This window comes from Symphalangus syndactylus, chromosome 12, assembly GCF_028878055.3.
Source record: "Symphalangus syndactylus isolate Jambi chromosome 12, NHGRI_mSymSyn1-v2.1_pri, whole genome shotgun sequence".
In the NCBI taxonomy this organism is placed as follows: Eukaryota; Metazoa; Chordata; class Mammalia; order Primates; family Hylobatidae; genus Symphalangus; species Symphalangus syndactylus.
Genome location: NC_072441.2, coordinates 55,381,583 through 55,403,488, shown reverse-complemented (window position 1 = coordinate 55,403,488; position 21,906 = coordinate 55,381,583). Strand labels below are relative to the sequence as shown.

The window sequence follows — 21,906 nt, the reverse complement described above, 5'->3', positions numbered from 1 at the left end:
GTCTAAAACCTATAACACTCCTTACAATTCCCCCATTTTACCTGTCCAAAAACCGGACAAGTCTTACAGATTAGTTCAGGATCTGTGCCTTATCAACCAAATTGTTTTGCCTATCCATCCTGTGGTGCCCAACCCGTACACTCTTTTGTCCTCAATACCTCCCTCCACAACTCACTATTCCGTTCTCGATCTTAAAGATGATTTTTTCACTATTCCCCTGCACCCCTCATCCCAGCCTCTCTTTGCTTTCACTTAGACTGACCCTGATACCCATTCGGCTCAGCAAATTACCTGGGCTGTACTGCTGTAAGGTTTCACAGACAGCTCCCATTACTTCAATCAAGCCCAAATTTCGTCCTCATCTGTTACCTATCTCAGCATAATTCTCATAAAAACACACGTGCTCTCCCTGCTGATCGTGTCCAATTAATCTCCCAAACCTCAATCCCTTACAAAACAACAACTCCTTTCCTTCCTAGGCATGGTTAGTGCGGTCAGAATTCTTACACAAGAGCCAGGACCACACCCTGTAGCCTTTCTGTCCAAACAACTTGACCTTACTGTTTTAGCCTAGCCCTCTTTTCTGCATGCAGTGGCTGCGGCTGCTTTAATACTTTTAGAGGCCCTAAAAATCACAAACTATGCTCAACTCACTCTCTACAGCTCTCATAATTTCCAAAATCTATTTCCTTACTCTCACACCTGACGCATATACTTTCTGCTCCCTGGCTACTTCAGCTATACTCACTTTTTGTTAAGTCTCCACAATTACCATTGTTCCTGCCCTGGACTTCAATCTGGCCTCTCACGTTATTCCGGATACCACACCTGACCCTCATGACTGCATCTCTCTGATCCACCTGACGTTCACCCCATTTCCCCATATTTCCTTCTTTCCTGTTCCTCACCCTGATCACACTTAGTTTATTGATGGCAGTTCCACCACGCCTAATCGCCACACACCAGCAAAGGCAGGCTATGCTATAGTACAAGCCACTAGCCCGCCTCTTAGAACCTCTCATTTCCTTTCCATCGTGGAAATCTATCCTCAAAGAAATAACTTCTCAGTGTTCCATCTGCTATTCTACTACTCCTCATGGATTATTCAGGCCCCCTCCCTTCCCTACACATCAAGCTCAAGGATTTGCCCCCACCCAGGACTGGCAAATTAGCTTTACTCAACATGCCCCGAGTAACATAACTAAAATACCTCTTAGTCTAGGTAGACACTTTCACTGGATAGGTAGAGTCCTTTCCTACAGGGTCTGAGAAGGCCACCGCAGTCATTTCTTCCCTTCTGTCGACATAATTCTTCAGTTTAGCCTTGTCATTCCCTTCTGTCAGACATAATTCCTCAGTTTAGCCTTCCCACTTCTATACAGTCTGATAACAGACCAGCCTTTATTAGTCAAATCAGCCAAGCATTTTTTCAGGCTCTTAGTATTCAGTGACAGACAAATGATCTATTAAAAACACACCTCACCAAGCTCAGGCACCAACTTAGAAAGGACTGGACAATACTTTTACCACTTTCACTTCTCAGAATTCAGGCCTATCCTCAGAATGCTACAAGATACAGCCCATTTAAGCTCCTGTATAGACATTCCTTTTTATTAGGCCCCAGTCTCATTCCAGACACCAGACCAACTTAGACTGTGCCCCCAAAATCTTGTCATCCCTACTATCTCCTGTCTAGTCATACTCCTATTCACCATTCTCAACTACTCATACATGCCCTGCTCTTGTTTACACTGCCAGTTTACACTGTTTCTCCAAGCCATCACAGCTGATATCTCCTGGTACTATCCCCACACCGCCACTCTTAACTCTTAAAGTAAATAAATAATCTTTGCAGGCAAGGGTATGCTGAACCTCCTTAGGCATGCTCTAATTAGATGTCATAGGTCCTCCCAATTCTTAGACCTTTAATACCTGTTTTTCTCCTTCTCTTATTCCGTTTAGTTTTTCAATTCATACAAAACTGTATCCAGGCCATCACCAATAATTCTAAACGACAAATGTTTCTTCTAACAACCCCACAATATGACCCCTTACCTCAAAATCTTCCTTCAGCTTAATCGCTCCCACTCTAGGTTCCCACGCCGCCCCTAATCCCGCTCAAAGCAGCCCTGAGAAACATCGCCCATTCTCTCTCTCCATACCACCCCCCAAAAATTTTTGCCGCCCCAACACTTCAACACTATTTTGTTTTATTTTTCTTATTAATATAAGAAGGCAGGAATATCAGGCCTCTGAGCCCAAGCCAAGCCATTGCATCCCCTGTGACCTGCACGTATACGCCCAGATGGCCTGAAGTAACTGAAGAATCACAAAAGAAGTGAATATGCCCTGCCCCACCTTAACTGATGACATTCCACCACAAAAGAAGTGTAAATGTCTGGTCCTTGCCTTAAGTGATGACATTACCTTGTGAAAGTCCTTTTCCTGGCTCATCCTGGCTCAAAAAGCACCCCCAATGAGCACCTTGCGACCCCCACTCCTGCCCGCCAGAGAACAAACCCCCTTTGACTGTAATTTTCCTTTACCTACCCAAATCCTATAAAACGGCCCCACCCCTATCTCCCTTCGCTGACTCTCTTTTCAGACTCAGCTCGCCTGCACCCAGGTGAAATAAACAGCCATGTTGCTCACAAAAAAAAAAAAGAGAGAGTAAATAGAGATCATTATAATTTGGCATTCACAACCTAAAATTAGGGAGTAGAGTTCACTTAGCATTGCAATTTAGTGTTCTCCTGCCATGTAAAACTTAACCATTTTACAAAGCTCATTGTATACATACACAAATACAAATTGTTGGAATTCTAGTAAGTTTTAGAAAGAATATTTTGTGATAAGTACATTATAATTGCTGTCTTGTGTTAGTAATGGTATCTATTTTAAAATATTTTATAGGCATTTATTTATTTTTACCATAGTAGATAGTATTAATTTTGAACATGTATAATTCCTGCATAAACATTTGATTTCTTTCAATATTTTTCTTATCACAGATTATTTTTCTACAGATAGTTGGTACATATGAAACACACACACACTTGCAGTTACAAAATGTGGAGAAATTATCTAGATTAGGATTTCCACATTGGCACTTATGGACATCCTAAGCTCCATGAATATATTCTGGAAGGTTCTATGACAGATTTTAAGTTTTGTGTTTTGTATTTCAAGGATAAGTGAAAAAGGAATTAATCCAATCATGTTCTGGATCTTTTTGTGAGCATCTTTTCTCCTAATAATTTTATTGTTTTCAATTACTTGTTTTCTACTGCATTTGTTCTGAGTGAGAGTCAAATGAAGTCAAGGAATGATATAAAACAAAAGTTATGCATCAGTTCAGATATAAAAAAGAGATCAGAGAATGGAAATATTGTATGTGTTAAGAGTGTGTAAAAGGGAGGCCGAGGCGGGCGGATCACAAGACCAGGAGATTGAGACCACGGTGAAACCCCGTGTCTACTAAAAAAAAAAAAAAAAAAAAAAAAATTAGCCGGGCGTGGTGGCTGGAGACTGTAGTCCCAGCTACTCAGGAGGCTGAGGCAGGAGAATGGCGTGAACCTGGGAGGCGGAGCTTGCAGTGAGCCCAGATGGCTCCACTGCACTCTAGCCTGGGTGACAGAGCGAGACTCTGTCTCAAAAAAAAAAAAAAAAAAAGTGTGTAATCATGCTAAATTGGAAAATAAAAATGTCCTGCACAACTGCAGTAAATATCATGTGCAAATTGTGAGTGCAGGAACTGTGTCCACTCTTAGAATGTATCAGCTTACTGCAGATTTTATTAACAAGTGCCATGGTCAATGTGCATAATAACTACAACGACTTTCACAGTGATTCAAGGACGACACGACATTCTTAAAATTAAAAGATAAAATCAATAGCAACTTAAAATTAAAAAGTGCTAATACATCTTCCTATTATTAAACACAACCTGGTCAGTTTAAATTCAAGAAAGCAGGTGCATGTGCCATGTTAATATTATTAATTTAAATTGTATTATTTAACTGGAACTTTCTGGCACTTTTGCTATGTAAAGTAAAATGAATAATAAATTTATTCCTAATACTTATACATTTTTGTTGCATATCTTTGTACATGTATATTTTATTTTATAAATCGATATAAGCAAATAATATGCATACTTTTATTATTATTATTGTTACCACCTATGTTTTAAATGAATTATTTGGTAACTCTTACATGAGAAATCCTTCTCTAGGCTTTAAAACTTTTCAAATACAAACCAGAGTAAGTAATAAAAGTAATATATTTACCACAAGCATATATATACACATGCATACAAACACGGAAAATTTTGCAAGTTTTTCATTTGCAGTGTAATATAAAAATTATAAAATTCAATCTGATGTATTCTATTCCATTTCAATTTTAAATCTGTTCATAGCCCATTTAATTAATTTGAACAGCCTAATGGTAGTGAAGCCACACAATTTGTAAACCACTGCTTTGGAGACCTTGCCAAACAGTTCAACCGTCTTCACAGGCTATCTCGACATGGATCAAAGGTCCAAAAATGGGTTAAATATGAGAAGACTGAAGTTTCAACAGCAGAAAAGGAAATTGTTAAAAGCTCTCATTAATGTACAGGATTAATATAAAATTCATGGAAAATGATTAATGAAGCATGGAATCTAGGTGTATTTTAATGTAATCAAATGTGTGTGTGTGTGTGTGTGTGTGTGTGTGTGTGTGTGTGTATTCTTGAGCTTTAACAAGGTAGAATAGCACATAAGTCTAAGGTCAAAATCCCAGCTTAAGAGTAATTTTGTCAGTGTGCTCATATGCATAACTTATCTCTAGCAACAGAGGTAAGTGGAGGTTTGGGATTCTAACAGAGTGCAACAGAAAAAAGACAATGAATTGTCCTTTCAATATATATAATTTGTGTTAAAGATGCTTAAAGTTACACAGTTATAGAATGAATAGTTTAAATTACTGAAATACAATTACAATCTGTATTAGTGTTCCCTGTATTGGACTTTGAAACACATTTAAAATAAACTTTCAGAGGAAAAATTACATATGACATAAAGACAAATAGTAAAATAGGCATTCATTATGCCAAATACTCTATTTCTCTTTAAAACTGGAAATATTAAATGACATGGTCTGAAAAAGTGTAATTCCCTCTGAGTTTGTGTAAAAGAAAATAAATAAAATAAGTAAAAGTCAATCTACTGGAAAATAAAATTATTCTTAGGGTTTAAATTATCTGAATTAAATAGCCTCACTGATTTACTAAATGAGATAATTTATATGTCTACTGTTTTCTGAATCTCAGTATATATTTAATATCTCAAAAGAGATTGTTTCATAAAATACCAGATAATAGTTAGGAATAATCACTTCTCTTCTGACATCTCACTAATAGAGCACTTTGTATTTCTGGCTCTCTGTGTTATACCTTCTATTAACTTACTCTGGAAACCAAATTTAAAACTATTTGTTGCCAAAGTGGAGAGAGCGTTGTTGGCCATGCTTATCCTTGTCAACTTTTAAAAAATTTGTATTTATTCTTCCTTTAATTTTTAAAACATTACTCTAGTTGAATAGTAAAACAAAAACAATAGCAAGTAGTGAGCATATTAGGATTACAGTCCTTTGTTCATTCACTACTGCACATAAAATGCCAGCAGCGAGTATTATCACTGGTCCCATTAAGAGGTTTGACACTGAACACCTCTGAAATGATGTTTATCATCCTCATGCTTTTCCATTGTAATGATCCCCCATTTGCTTTTCCATTGTAGTGGCATCAGCGTCGTCTTTCCTGATTTGAATCAAAGTCCACCAATTCTGCTTGATTCGTCTCATCAGTCTCTTCTACTTTCCTCTTGGGTAGGAGTTTTTCCAGCAAGGAGTTTGTCAAAAAAGGGAAAGCCATTATCAAGAAAGTTTACCTTAAATTCAATGATTAAGTGACTCTTCATGTGGTCTACAATAAATTGGCCTGCCTTCATTTAACACACACTTGATGGCTCCATGCTTGACAATTTGATCTGGATGAGAGATGATAACTATGGTTCAGTTATCAAGAGTGGATATTGCTTTTCAGAAGCCATGCAATACTACAACCAGCTGTATAGCTATACATATGAAAAGGTCTTCTCTTTGTCAAGTAAAAACAGCATGGTCCTTCTGATCTAATGAAATAATAATATCTCCTGGCTCCAGTCCTGGTTTTTGGTCTCCTTCATTATGGGATATTATTTTCTGGCCATCTTTCATGCTTTTGTCAATATGAATTTCTAGAACTGTCTTCTCCCAAAACTATCTTCTTTGTATTGCAGCTTTTACATCTATCTTGAGGACTGATCTGTTCCCCATGGCCCTGGGTCTCCATGCACACAGCTTGAATTTGCTGAGCCATTCCGGGTTCTATCTGATGAATTCTTATTTGCGTTCCAATACCTCAGCAATTATGACAGCAGTGTACTGTTCCTTTTTTTTCCCACCTCTGACTTCACATCTGTCACAAATCACATTATTTTGCACAGTCTGTTTTCTTATTGCAGCACCATATAAATCTTCTAAGGTTACTGAGAGCTGGTGTACAACATTTTTACATTTCCTTTTATTCTGCATCCTTCCTCCTCTTCAGAAACTAAAAATTGGCTCACAGGGACATTAAAAATCCTTTCACCTATAAGACAGATAAAATATTCAGGAACTGAGGCTGATTAGAATGAATAAATGAATGAATGTAAATGTTACCATACAATCTACTTGAAAAAATTCAAATCTTACTTTTCCTGTTATCCTTCACCAAAAATTCTAAGAGTAAAAATTATAGCAAAGTATGAATAGAGTTAGCTTTTATTCCTTGAATAGGTAAAGGTAGAATAGAGAGGACAAACACTTGTTTATAAACACATTCTCTTTTGGAGAGAGCCTGTTTGCCAGCCCCTGTGGATTTCTTTGCCGAGGCTACAATAATGCTTACAGTAAAGAAGAAAAGAAGAGGTGGGCATCAGCCACAGTGGTGGCTAAACTTTGAATTCAATGCAAATTTTTCACCATTTTTAAAGTAGGAGTAGGCAAAATCATATAGTTTCTTTAATAGCCTTGGACATTAAAATGAAGAGAACAAAGAAAAGGGAGGGAAAGGGTGGCAATGGGAGAGGAGGAAAGAGGAGAAAAGAGAAGCAAACATTGTAAATCAAATTGTTTAAAGTAATTTTTAAAAATTTGTTAAAGACTGACCATATTTTTCTACTAAGATTTAATTTTTGTAAAAGGATTTAGGAAAAGTATGTTTGTTAGATACATGCGCAAATCTCAAAGACTGCTGTTCAGCTGTTGCTGCTCATAAGCTTCTATAGATGAAGTCTTTGTATAGAAGCTTAAATTTGACTGGCTATCTGCTGGGGTCTCTTATATCCACCAGCTTGTTTTTAGAAGGGTTTATGGAGAATACAGAAGCTTTATTATCTCCCCACACTGCTCTAGTCATTCTGATACCAAATTGAGTCTAGAATCGGTACAATACAAATCTTCCTTGGCACACCTATATAGTGTAAACAGGAAAAATAAATTGCAGAATCATTTATTATCAAAATTAATAGAGTCTCACACAGGACAGAGTTTCATCTCATTCTTTTCCAGCAGGCCATAGAAAATATGAAGCTTGAACTAATAAAGAACTTCAAGCTTTATACAATTAAGTTTACACATTAAAAAATTTAAAATGTTGTCTTCAGTATACCTAATTCTACAATCCGTAGTTTACCTAAAGACAAATTTAAGATTTGGGGAGAACTAAGTAGTAGGTAAATGCATATCAAAATGTTCAACATTTATATCTTTTAAAAATGGCAATTCCATATAGTTCTAACAAACAGATAGTGAAATATAACTACATTTTATGATTTTCATGGTAAATAATGTCCATGTTAAACTTGAAATTTTAAACATCAGTCATGAATATTAAACGTGGATAGCTTTGCATATACACATTGGAGATTTGGCCACTAACATTTATTTTCTTCAATAGCTAAGCACCATGCTTGTCTACAAAAAATGAATTGGCACTACTGTAGATAATCTAATGCATATAATTACTAGTCTTTAATGTTTATCACATTATGAAACATTCAGTGGGCTTTTGAACCTAAGTGAAAAAAAATCCATCAAAAATGAGATACTATACGAGAAAGTGGTCCAAATTTTAAGAAAACAAACAAAACCATGCTTCCTATGAGTAATAGTGATCAGCAGCTCATCAATATTTTTTATTATTCCTCTAGTGCTTACATTTTATTTTTATTGCTTTTATTTTAATATTCATATAGTAATAACTAGCATGTTATTCATATAGTATCTACCTCCCTTATCTGGAATACTTGACAAAGTATACTATTATTTCTTACAAAACTACTGACCATTCTAAATTTTCTCCTGAATCTCTGCAAAATATTTAAATTGCTGTGCTTAATCCAAGCCACTGTTTATTTTTTATACTAAGTTAATGATTCATGGGATGGATTAACTAGTGCAAATTTAAAATCTCTAGCTAAATCCTTCCAAACTCTGAGGCCTGAGTGGAAGAAATATTCTCTTGCACCAGAACAATCTACAGGGTGCTGACATTAGTTCAACCAAAATAATTAGAAAGATAAATTTGCTAAATCACTGTGAAAACTAATGTATTACTAATAATGTACTGGAAAAGAGGCTGTTTCATTAAATTGAATTCCCAGATTTTCTAAATATTTGGTTAGGCTATATTGCATAAAGTGTGAAAGACCATGGTATCTGTGGAAGAGTGGAAATATTTGCTGTTTGAAGGTAAATTTTTTTTCCAACAGTGTTAATTCATTCTGTTTTCTTCAATTTGCTGAACTATTACCTCTTTTTATTAGTACTCAAATCTTCCCAAATTATTTCTTGAATTTCATTTTTATAATTATTTAAGCAATGAATCAAGTAGTTCTTTTTTCATTGAGTTTTAGAATTCAGGATATTCATTATATTCAGTACTACTTCATGGAGTCATTTTTGTTTATTTAATTTTGTTTTCTGCATAATGAACTTGGTGAATAGGCATGTGAAATAATTAAGTATTTTATACAGATATCAAAAACAAAGTTTCACCTTGATTAGAAGGATAATCAACTAATCCCTTTTTAAAGAGTTCACAAAATTCCTGACTCATTGTGATATTTTCATGTTGGCTGTGATATATTCTTTGGGAGAATTAGAAAACCAATGACACTTATTATAAAAATTTCAGAAATTATGGAAAAGTCTAAAAAGTAAAATGAAACTAATATCACTCCTAATCCTGGCAAGATTTCATCACAATAGTTTTCTTCTAGATTGTTTTTCTCTTTCTGTGTATGTGTGTGTGTGTGTGTGTGTGTGTGTGTGTCTATAGGCATAATTGTTCTTTAAGATTTTCATATTATTACTTATACACAAAGATTAATTTCCTTTTTTCACTTTATACTACATCCAAGTATTTTCCAAGATTATTAGCTATTTTTCAAGATCATTAAAAGCTCTTTGAAAGACATACTTTTAACATGAACAAGTATCATATTTTCCAAGATCATTAAAACTATTTTTCAATATCATTTTACAAGATCATTATGTTCCAAGGTCATTAAAAGCTATTATTTTCCAAGATCATTAAAAGGTCTTTGAAAGACATGCTTTTAATATGAACAAGTATAATATTTAAGACTTCAACCTGATTTACATAATCAGTTCCCTATGGCTGAATTTTTTGGGTATTTTCAACTTAGTCATTATATATAATATGGATTACAATATTTGTTCTCCACTCTTTTCTGGCTTTTTTATCATTTCCTTAAGATGACTTCTGAGAATTAGAATTATAGGTTCAAATGATATGAAAAATAAGATATTTAAAAGTAGAAAAATAATATATTTAAATATGGCAAATATATACAGAATAAAAGTAACCATCTTTAACTCCTTTTAATCTTTTACCTCTTAGTCAAATACTGCTAAGTTTTATGTACATTTTTATACATGTTATCTATGCTAGATCAGTATATCCAAATATACAAATTTATTACATACACTTTTTTATTTCATGTTTTTTATTATTATACTTTAAGTTCTAGGGTACATGTGCGTAACGTGCAGGTTTGTTACATATGTATACGTGTGCCATGTTGGTGTGCTGCACCCATTGACTCGTCATTTACATTAGATATATCTCCTAATGCTATCCTTCCCCCCTCAACCCACTCCATGACAGGCCCCAGTGTGTGATGTTACCCACCCTGTGTCCAAGTGTTCTCATTGTTCAGTTCCCATTTATGAGTGAGAACATGCGGTGTTTGGTTTTTTGTCCTTGCAATAGTTTGCTCAGAATGATGGCTTCCAGCTTCATCCATGTCCCTACAAAGGACATGAACCCATCCTTTTTTATGGCTGCATAGTATTCCATGGTGTATATGTGCCACATTTTCTTAATCCAGTCTATCATTGATGGACATTTGAGTTGGTTCCAAGTCTTTGCTATTGGGAATAGTGCCACAATAAACATACGAGTGTATGTGTCTTTATAGCAGCATGATTTATAATCCTTTGGGTATATACCCAGTAATGGGATGGCTGGGTCAAATGGTATTTCTAGTTCTAGATCCCTGAGGAATCGCCACACTGTCGTCCACAATGGTTGAACTAGTTTACAGTCCCACCAACAGTGTAAAAGTGTTCCTATTTCTCCACATCCTCTCCAGCACTTGTTGTTTCTTGACTTTTTAACGATCGCCATTCTAACTGGTGTGAGATGATATCTCATTGTGGTTTTGATTTGCATTTCTCTGATGGCCAGTGATGATGAGCATTTTTTCATGTGTCTGGTGGCTGCATAAATGTCTTCTTTTGAGAAGTGTCTCTTCATATCCTTCACCCACTTTTTGATGGGGTTGTTTGATTTTTTTCTTGCAAATTTGTTTAAGTCCTTTGTAGATTCTGGATATTAGCCCTTTGTCAGATGGGTAGATTGTAAAAATATTCTCCCATTCTGTAGGTTGCCTGTTCACTCTGATGGTAGTTTCTTTTGCCGTGCAGAAGCTCTTCAGTTTAATTAGATCCCCTTTGTCAATTTTGGCTTTTGTTGCCATTGCTTTTGGTGTTTTAGTCATGAAGTCTTTACCCATGCCTATGTCCTGAATGGTATTGTCTAGCTTTTCTTCTAGCATTTTTATGATTTTAGGTCTGACATTTAAGTCTTTAATCCATCTTGAATTAATTTTTGTATAAGGTGTGAGGAAGGGATCCAGTTTCAGCTTTCTACATATGGCTAGCCAGTTTTCCCAGCACCATTTATTAAATAGGGAATCCTTTCCCCATTTCTTGTTTTTGTCAAGTTTGTCAAAGATCAGATGGTTGTGGATGTGTGGTATTATTTCTGAGGGCTCTGTTCTGTTCCATTGGTCTAGATCTCTGTTTTGGTACCAGTACCACGCTGTTTTGGTTACTGTAGCCTTGTATCATAGTTTGAAGTCAGGTAGTGTGATGCCTTCAGCTTTGTTCTTTTTGCTTAGGATTGTCTTGGCAATGCGGGCTCTTTTTTGGTTCTATGTGAACTTTAAAGTAGTTTTTTTCCAATTCTGTGAAGAAAGTCATTGGAAGCTTGATAGGGATGTCATTGAATCTATAAATTACCTTGGGCAGTAAAAATGAATCATGCCATAATTACTTCACATTTAATTTTTTTCATCTAACAATATAAGTATTTTTCCAAGTCAGTAATTATAAATGAAACACACTCATGTTAATAGCTGCATAGTATAATACTACACAATTTGGATATATGCTTTTTTATTTAACAATTCTTATTGATTGGCATTTATGTTGTTTCAAACAATGCAACTGTAAGCATGAGATATATATCCACATATACTGATGCTTTTTTTTTTTCTGTATAATGTACTCAGCTGTGGGATTTGTAGAATTTTAACAGACAATTTTAAGGTTGTTTATATTACTTATACACAAATATTATCCTCTTTTCACTTTAGACTACATTGTAACTATTTTAGAAAATAAGTATTTACCAAGATGATTTTATTTTGGAAAATAAGTATTTTCCAAGATGATTATATTACTACTTGGACACAGAGTACAATAATACTGAATTTAGAAAAGATTTTGGCAATCAAGTTGCATAAGAGACTGCCTGTTCCCTGTATCAAACTGAATTAAGAGATGTCCTAGACATTATTGACCTTAAGATCTTACTGGAAAAAATTCTCTTAAGGAGAATTTCTTTCAAATTTTATTCTTCCTATTGATGATTTTAAATATGTTACTACATGTTCACTTCTAATTTTCATTTCTTATTCCATAAATTGCATTTCCATATTTCTTGCCTATATTTTATTGGTTTGCCATTTTATTATAAATATCTAGGAGCTCTTTAATGTTAAGCATTCTTAACATTTTTTCTGTCATAGGTATACAATTATTTTCTCTCAAATATTTGTTCTTTTATTCTGTTTATTTTGTTTTCTGCCACAATAAAGTTTGCTTTTCCATCCATGGAGTCAAATCTTTAAATTTTTTGATTCATGGCTTTTTGTTTCTTGATATTTGTATAACCTCACTCATCAGGAGGTTATACAAATATTTCACCTATATCTATATGTTATGCATTATAATTTATTTAAAAAAACAAAATTTTCTCCAGATAATTTGAAAAAAAGGTCTAAATTAACTTATTACAGAGTATTAGCTAATTGTGCTAATAGCAAATACTAAAATATCCATTAATTCCCCTCTTAAGATTTCTCAAGAGAAGAAATTATATAACTGAGGGTAGTCCATTGGAGGAAAGTATGATGTTTTATTTACCTTATTATATCCAGAGCCTGTCATAGGAGATGACTTTTAATAAATGTTTAATGAATAAATTGGAAATAATCAACAAGTAGAAAATATGGTCTCATTAGTAATCTGGTAAAGGAGTGTGTTCCAATAATCTATTGCTGTGCAACAAACCCAAAATTTAGTGTCTTCATATGGTGATGTTTTAATTGTCTGTCTCACAGCTCTGTGGGTTGGTGGGGCTCAGCTATGTGGTTTCATTTGGAGGTCTTTCATGCAATCGCAGTCAGATAACACCTGGAGTCATCTTAACTAGTGTCCCCACTCACATGTCTGATGTTCTAGCTGGAATGGCTGCAGTAGCCAGGGGCTGGTTCCCCCAAGCTAACATGCTATGCCTTGGATCCTGATTCTTCCCCCTCCAGTCTCATTTCACTTTTTTCCTTTGCCTTGTGACTGAACTATATGAGAAACATCACCACTTTATTTTATGTACATACAAAATTATCACCCTCCACCTACCTACCAGCCGGCCTCCTCCCTTCCCAAGACTTTTATGTATCATTGCATAATGTCTGAGCAAAAGTTGTGCTGCACTTCTACAAAATGAACAACTTAAAATTAAGTATTAGTTAACTTAAGTCTTTCCACTTTTCTATTACGTTTTTTTTTTTCCATACCATATATGTTTTCTCCTCCCTCGCCTCTCTTTTCTTACACATTTCAAATCTTGGGTGGTTGCGGGGAGGGGGTGCAATCTTCTCATTTTTGCATGAACTCAAAAGGAAAAAATCAAACACTTTTTAAAAGACAAGCACCTTTGTTTTTTATGTACTCCCTCTTGCCCATATTCCAAATTAAGCTCAAGCTTGAATATTCAAAAATTCAACAGAAGCTTTTATATCACTTATTATAAGATATTACTTGAGTGTTTACACACTTCTTCCTTTGTCACTAATATCTATACATGTACATGGGACCCTTGAACAATGAGAGGCTTAGGGGTGCTGACGCCCTGTGCAGTCAAAAATCCATGTATAACTTTTGATTCCCCCAAACTTAACTACTAATAGCCTGCTGTTGACTGGAAGATGTACCAATAGCATAAAGCATTGATTGACACATTAGCCTGTTGTTGACTGGAAGATGTACCAATAGCATAAAGAGTTGATTGACACACATTTTGTGGTTATGCATATCATATACTGTATTTTTATGACAAAGTAAGCTAGAGAAAAGAAAACGTTATTAAGAAAATCATAGAAAAGAGAAAATGTATTTACTATCCATTAGGTGAAAGTGAATCATTATAAAAGTCTTCATCCTCATTATCTCCACATTGATTAGGCTGAGAAGGAGAAGGAAGAGAAGGGGCTGTTCTTGCTGTCTCCATGACAGAGGGAGAAGAAGTGAAGGAGATGGAAGGAGAGAAAGGAGAGGCAGGCACTCTCCATGTATCTTTATGGAAATACATCATAATTTCTTTCTGATTTTTGCTTTTTCATTTATCTAAAAATGTTTCCATATGGTACCAATCCTTTTTCCATCATTTGCTTTATTTTAGTGCTTGTATCATAGAAGGGCCCATGTCATAAAAAGCAAAGGAAGTCTTGAATAATCAGAAACTTTCTGTTTTCTGGCATTGGTTTGAAAGCTGCCATCTCCACAAAGTCATCTTCTGTTAATTCCTGTGGTGTGGTGTCTATTAGCTCTTGTATTTCTACAAAATCTATACCTGGAAACCCTTTATTCACCACTTTTTTTGTCATATCCACAATCTCTTTCATAGTTTTCTTGGCTGGCTCTGTTGTAAATCCTGCGAAGATATGTGCAACATCTGGATAGTTTTCTCCAGCAGAAATCTGATGGCTTTCGTGGCTTTCATGGATTTTCCTATAAGAACAATGACATCTTCAATGGACTTTCCTGGTGTTCTGTCTATTGGGGTTCTCTTTCATAGCACTGAAAATACTTCCCATAGAGTAACATGTGTAACGAGCCTTATAGGTTCTCATGACCTTCTCATCTACAGGCTGAATTAGAAACGTTGTGTTTCAGGGCAAGTAGAACACTGCAAGGTCTTTGGTATTGAATTCATGGGGTTCCGGGTGGCCAGGGGCATTGTGCAATATCAAAAGAACTTTAAAAGGCAACCCCTTACTAACAAGGTACTTCCTGACTTCAGGGACAAAGCATCAAAGGAACCATTCCAGAAAAAGTATTCTCGTTGTCCAGGCCTTCTTATTGTACAACCAAAAGACTGGCAGTTGGTATTTATCTTTTCCTTTCAAGGCTTTAATAGGGCGGTACTGATTATAAACTGACTGCATTTGCACAAAATATTACAGTTAGCCTATTACTTTCTGTCTTAAATCCTGGTGCTCCCTTCTCTTCCTTACTAATAAATGTCCCTTGTGGCATTTTTCGTCTGTTTTTTTTTTTTTTTTTTTTTTTTTTTTTTTCCAGAACAGGGCACTTATCTCTGCACTAAAAACTGGTTCAGAAAGGTGTCCTTTCTTCTCAACAATTTTCTTAAGGGCGTCTAGGAACTTACCTGCTGCCTCTTGGTTAACAGAGACTACTTCTCCTGTTGTCTTGACATTTTTAAAGTCAATCTCTTTGGGAAAACATTAAACCATCCTTTGCTGGCACTAAATTCTCCAGCTTTAGATTCCTCACATTCCTATTACTTTAAATTCTCATAAAAGGACTTTTCCTTTTTATAAAACATATTAAACATGAAAAAAGTAAAGAGGGAAATGCCAAGGGGACCAGGAAAATAGAGAGGATGTTGGGAGAGGTCTGGGGCTCCAGAAAGTCCATAGATGGGGATAGAAATCAGATGATGATCTAAGAAGTCAAGGAAACTGCAGATTCTTCTAGATCATTGATGGTGCTGTCAACGAATGTTGATAAATAAGCCTTTCTTCCTTATTTTTAAGACTCTTGGTGATAGTGGCTTAAAAGATGGTGCGAATCAATACAGACCAGCATTTAAAAAAAAAAAAAAAAGATAGCAACTTTTTTTTTCCCTTTGGGAGGCCAAATGGAACCTGCTGTCTTGTCCTTTACTCTTAATGTTTCTTATCTAAATATTGTGAATGTCATGGATGTATTTAACTCTGAAACTGTTTGTCTTTTACACATGTAACCCATAACTCTAAAAGTATACATTCTTGAGAATACAAAAATGCAATTATATGTATGTAAATAGATATAATAATTATTGTTAATTGCACATCACTACTTTTTCATATTATTCTGGCAAAAAAAAAGAGAGAGGCAGGAAATTATACTAAAATTGATATTGCTCCCAGGTGGAGAAGCCAAGTAACTAGAACATGCCTTAGAAAGGTGACACAGTGAAAGACATAATTGGACATTATCAAGGACATTAAGGGTAGTCACAGACACACATTGGTAAGGAAGGAAGGGATTCTGAAATATATAATAGGAGGTACTCCTCCTACCACTTAGGGAGCTTATACCACAGTGGAATAAGAAATGGCTTGAAATATTTTATGACTACATTATTTTAATTGGGAGTAGAAATCTGAATTTCTATATTTTTGAATTGTATATGTATATATGTGTGTGTGTGTGTGTGGTATAGAAATTGTATATATGTGTGTATATATATTATATATAGTATATATGTAACAGTAAATATAAGCAGACAAATATTCAGGTTTGATCTTAATCAGGCTCCCCCAGGAGTCAAGCTAAAAACATTGATTTTTTTTAAACTGTAATACTGGTTACCTTCACCTTTTATTCCACTGGAAAGATGACAGCCACCTGGGACAGTTTTGCAGAGTAAGACTGGCTGATAGAAGTAACCTTAGGCTCACTTGATCTTCATTGGTCATGTCTTAGTTCCTTCCTGTCTTCACTCAAGAAGGTCTTTGGTAAAGAGACCACTACCCAAAGCCTTGAACTAAGTAACTATGCCCAGAGACATTCTGACTAGATTCTTTGGGGTAAGTAGATATGAAAGATAAAATTGTCAAAATGGGAGACAATTTTATTTTTCATGTCTACTTTAACCTTACTGTTGTTACTGTAAAACAAGTGATCAGGCTCCTTCTCAGGAGACCGGACTTTATAAAACACCAGATGATTTCCTGGACTTCACCATCCTTGGCAGCTGTCCCTGCCTTGTTGAGGTTGGTCAAATCTTCATAGGTTTGCTCACTACTGGCAATTACATCTAGGGCAGTGTCATCTGGTACTGCCCAAGAGTCTATCTAGATTGTGGTCTAATGCAACAAAATGAAGCAGATGTCAAACTTATAGCAACCATCTCTCACTTTACCTTCTCATGCCCTGTCATGCTTACATCAGTGTTGTCCTGGCAGAAAAAGCCGTTCTCCAGGTTCCAGGAGTTCTCAGGGATCCAGATCAATACTATCTTTTAGGCAGCCCTGGCTGCAGGATTGGCAACCTACACTGACTTAGGTTTGCATAGACATGAAAGGTGGCTTAGGTAAAGATTTGTTTGGTAATTTTTAGTCACCCTAATCCAATATATGTGGATATTCTATATATGATTATATAACAATATCAGAACTGGCAGAATTCTTTTAATCTTTATATATATATATATATATATATATATGCACTTATATTAAGGGTAGAAATAATGTAGTATTGTTTTGTTGACATACATAAATTTTTGGATATAACATTTTTGAAAATTTGATTGTTATATAATCAATACTTATGCAGTTTTCCAAAACACCATTAATCTTCATTTTAAGTCACATCTTATACTCAATGGTATCTTAAAATCAAATAAATGTCGTGTGTGTGTGTGTGTGTATGTATGTGTGTCTGTGTATTTCATGACTAAGTTTTCATTCTCCATATCTAAAATAAAACTAATTAAATTATGTAGTGTGAATTTTTATGAGGTTCATTTCTAAAGTTGTAATCAGTGAAGAAATAGTTAATCTCTGTGTTTTTATCATGTCTACACATAATTATTAAAAATTTAGGCAAAAGTACAGAAAAACAGATGGGCTTTCTAACAGTAAAAGGCCTGAATGCTTGTTGTACAGCTGCTCTTTTTATAATCCCAGATTTTAGGAGATGGAGGAAAGAATGTTGTGAGCTTTTTCATCAATTATATGCTATTTTACTTTACAATAAGAATGTAATTTAAGAGAAACTTTATTTTGGGGTGTTATTTGGCCTCTTACAAATTCATAAAGGAGTGACTACTGATTCAGAATATTTGTGAAATTCAGAAAATGCATTTACCAAGTAAACCTTGCATCACTCTTCTTTAAATTAAAATTTACTGAATATAGAATAAAAGATATTTGGTTATTTGCTATTCAGAATTACATTTACCAAAATGGCATTCAATCAATCCATAGCTAAATCTAGGCTTCTATATAAATCCCCTTATATTAAGTGAATTAGTAATATTCCAGCCATGATAAAAGATAGGAATACATGATTTTTGACCCAGACCCAATGTATTGCATCAAAAAAGTAAAACAGCTCATTAACAGTAAGACATATAAAAATCAAACAAATATCAATCAAAATCTTTTACGAACAGAAGACGAAACGATATAGAGCCCAGCATCAAATAATTTAAGATATAGCAAAGCAGCTGAAACATTGAATTGAGAGAAAATTATTATTGTAAGGAATAATTTCTCATTTATATAAAATAGAGGTATGATCAAGAATAGGAAGAACTATAAATACATTTGGAAGTTCAACATTAAAACTATACTGTGTAGTCAGTAGCACATATAAATAATGTCATACAGACATCGAAAGAAAAAAATATAGTGTTTAATAAAATCCATGTTTCCTGTGTTTTAAGCAAAAAAGTGGATTCTCATTAGCTCTTGACAAAAGGGTGATGCCACAATCCACTGAGACTCTGTGGCATCCTCTGAAGAAGTTTCATAGTTTTTCTTTAACTTTATTAGAATTTCAAAGCTGAGGTGATAATTCAGCTCATTCCAAATTATCCCTTCTCCACTTCCCTCCCTTGGTGATATTCCTCAGAACTTTCACAAGCATTGGTGGTCAATATGTTACCAAATGTGGTTCAGTTACATATATTTTGCAGCTCATATGATTTCTCTAAGGGACAATGACCACTGGTTGTAGTCCGTGATGAGATACACCTAAAAGCTATTTCTATAACTGCCCTCTGCCTGCTGAACTATAGCTGATCTGAACTGTGCAAATTTGTACCAAGGCTAATTCTTCATTAGTTTTCAAGGACTGTGGTTGCTTCTGTTTTCTAAAGCTATCTAGTAAGATTTTCTGCCACCATCATGAGTTGCTTCCTAGAACTCTGTTGCCATTGCTCAAAAGATGGATCCAGAAGATGCACGGCAACTAAGGATGCTACCAGCTCACAGGTAATGGCTTCCGGCATGAGCCCAGGTCAATACTGGAATCTTGTCTCCATTATTTCTACCCCTACTGCTTCCTATAACCACTAATCTCAAGCCAGTGTTAGAGCCTCAGTGCTACAGATGGCATCAGTATTCATCACTGTAGCTGGTCTAGAATACAAATTTATCAGCTTATGAAAGTCACCTTCCCTCTGATGTGACCAGTTTAATGGGTGAGCCAACATATATGAATGCCTATGTGTTTTGTGGACTCTACATAGTAAGTTTACATCTGCTTCCTCTGGCACTGATGGGGTCCACGCAGAGCAGTTTGGAGAAGTTAATTCAGGTGTGCTGCAGCATCATTGCCTACCACTCAATATCCAAAAATGAAGCATATGACCATTAACACAACAAGGGAGATAAAACAATCTAACCACCATCCCTTTAATTAAAAAATAGTACCCACACTTCTCTGATAAATGTCTCTAAGACATAAATCCAGTTTTGGGTCTCTCCAAAGATTTTTCAGTTTTCAGAGTCTCAAGGTCTTGCATTGAAATGAAAGTCTTAGAATGCCCAGTTGTAGCTTCTCTAGGTCATGTGGGTGAGAAGGCACTTAAATCCCCATTGTGCCTCAAGAGTATGCTCCTGAAGTCCTTTCATTTTGTGAGCTGTATCTAAGGTGATGTCACCAGCCATACATATCCTAAGCCAGTTTTATAAGTATTAAATAGAAAAAAAACTTATCTAGCAAACTCTAAGGGAATCTGAATAGTACTAAGGCTTTATTATAATGATATTAAAGTTATAACTAAGATTTAATAAAAAATATGTTGTATAAATAATATGAAAAAATGCTTCATTAAAGAGCAAATATTTAAACACAATGTTAACAACTAAGTGACTTTAAATACTTAGACTAAGATCATTTTTAATAAGATCGTACATACTAAAATTATTTTTTGCATTTATTTAAAAAGAAACAGGTTGATAATGAAAGTGACACGAAACACTAAAAGCCCTAAGTAGGTTTTACCTATTTATCATTCCCTCTTTCTTCTCCTATTCCAAAATTCTTATGCAACATTGTCTCACAAAAATTAAAATATAGAAAAGTAACTTCTGATGATGCTGTTTATTTTATGTAATAGTGTTGTTTTGGAAATACAGCTCATTGAAAAACTGCTTTCTAATATGTAATATCAGTGTCAACAAAATTGGAACATATTTAATCAAAATGAAATACATGTTCTGTATTTCGATCTCCTGATCTCCAGCTTTTAAAATAGTAGTCAAGGTACCATAACTTGTTGGTATCAAGAAGTCCTTCAGGAATGAGGAAGTAATGGAAAGAGAGGAATGTGGTTGTCCTGATATATACTGATGGTGTCACTCTTAAAGCTTCATCTTAAATGAACAGCTGGGTTAAAAGTTTCAGCTTTTGAATCCAGACTTCTTCAAATGATCAGCAAATTAGAAATAACCATGGTTTGTATCATTTATTACTAGTCAAATATTGCAACTATCTGAATATTTTACAACATATTTGCATACTACTTTATTGTTTACAAAGAAACTTTCATATGTAAGCTCATTTTTTCTTCAAAATGGCTCAGTGAAGGATCCGTTCACCAACAAGTATGTTTCAGATATTGTGTGAGTAGGTTGGACTTTCTTCTTCTAGTTGACAAACTGAAATTATAACCCAAGTCATGCACCTAAGAGGGTGACAGAGTTAGATAAGGAACTGAGATATGATGATTGCAAATCTTGTGTCCATCCCACTTTAGGACACTGACATTTACAAGACAATATGAACACAATTACATGACACAGTGATTTGTTAAAACCTATACTAAAACCCTGGAAAAGCCATGCAGTCTTCTAAATGATTTTAACATATAGAATTCAGGTAGGATGATTATTATTAAAAAATAAAAAAGGAATTATAAAAAAGCTTAATAAGCTAGATAAATTACAATATTTCAATATTTAATTTGGAATTTTAATGCTAAAATTATCTCTTATTTGCATACTACTTTATTGTTTACAAATCTATTGTTTATCTCTTATTTTGGCCAGGCTTAAATTTGTTTTTATTCTAAAACAAATACAAAGAGAGCTAGAGCTATTAAATTGGCTGCCCTAAATTTCTGAATGTAAGAGTAATTTTTTTAGACACTCTTCATCCCAGAGATATAGAAATACTTGAGTAACAGTAATTTTCTAAAAGCACCTTACAGAGTATAGGTATGTAGTGGCCCAATAGCCACCATTTCTCTGAGTGCTCATTGCCTAGGCACTTTTGGACCTGCCGTATGGAGGGGGGAGCTTTAGAAGCCAGCCAACATTTAACACCACTGTCTTCTGGCATTCGCCAATTCCCTTTAATATGGTTTGCACTCTAAGGCTGTTCAGAGTAGGTGGCTCCTGCTGTATGAAGAGAGTTGTGGGAAGATATCCATGAAATGAATATTTATAAACAATCCCAATCTTCATTTTAAGTATAAGAGAAAAATAAATTTTAAACAGAGAGGTCCTTAGGAATTGCTCATCTAAAGCATCATTTCTTAAATATTTACAACATTCTTATGTTGTGAAATTCTTTAATCTGAAGTACTGTAAATAAATTAAGAGTGCAAAACTGAATCTTCCAGAGAATTCTGATAAATTCTCTTTTAGCATGAGCAAG

At 34.8% G+C, this 21,906-nt stretch overlaps 1 protein-coding gene and 1 pseudogene across 2 annotated transcripts in view; one reads left to right on the top strand and one right to left on the bottom strand.

The window, feature by feature from the left end:
* The window catches only part of OLFM3 (olfactomedin 3), a 209,808-nt gene that overhangs the window by 108,882 nt on the left and 79,020 nt on the right, over nucleotides 1–21,906 (top strand). The gene's annotated exons all lie outside the window — the stretch shown is intronic.
* Nucleotides 4,873–13,234, bottom strand: LOC134734027 (dnaJ homolog subfamily A member 1-like; annotated as a pseudogene).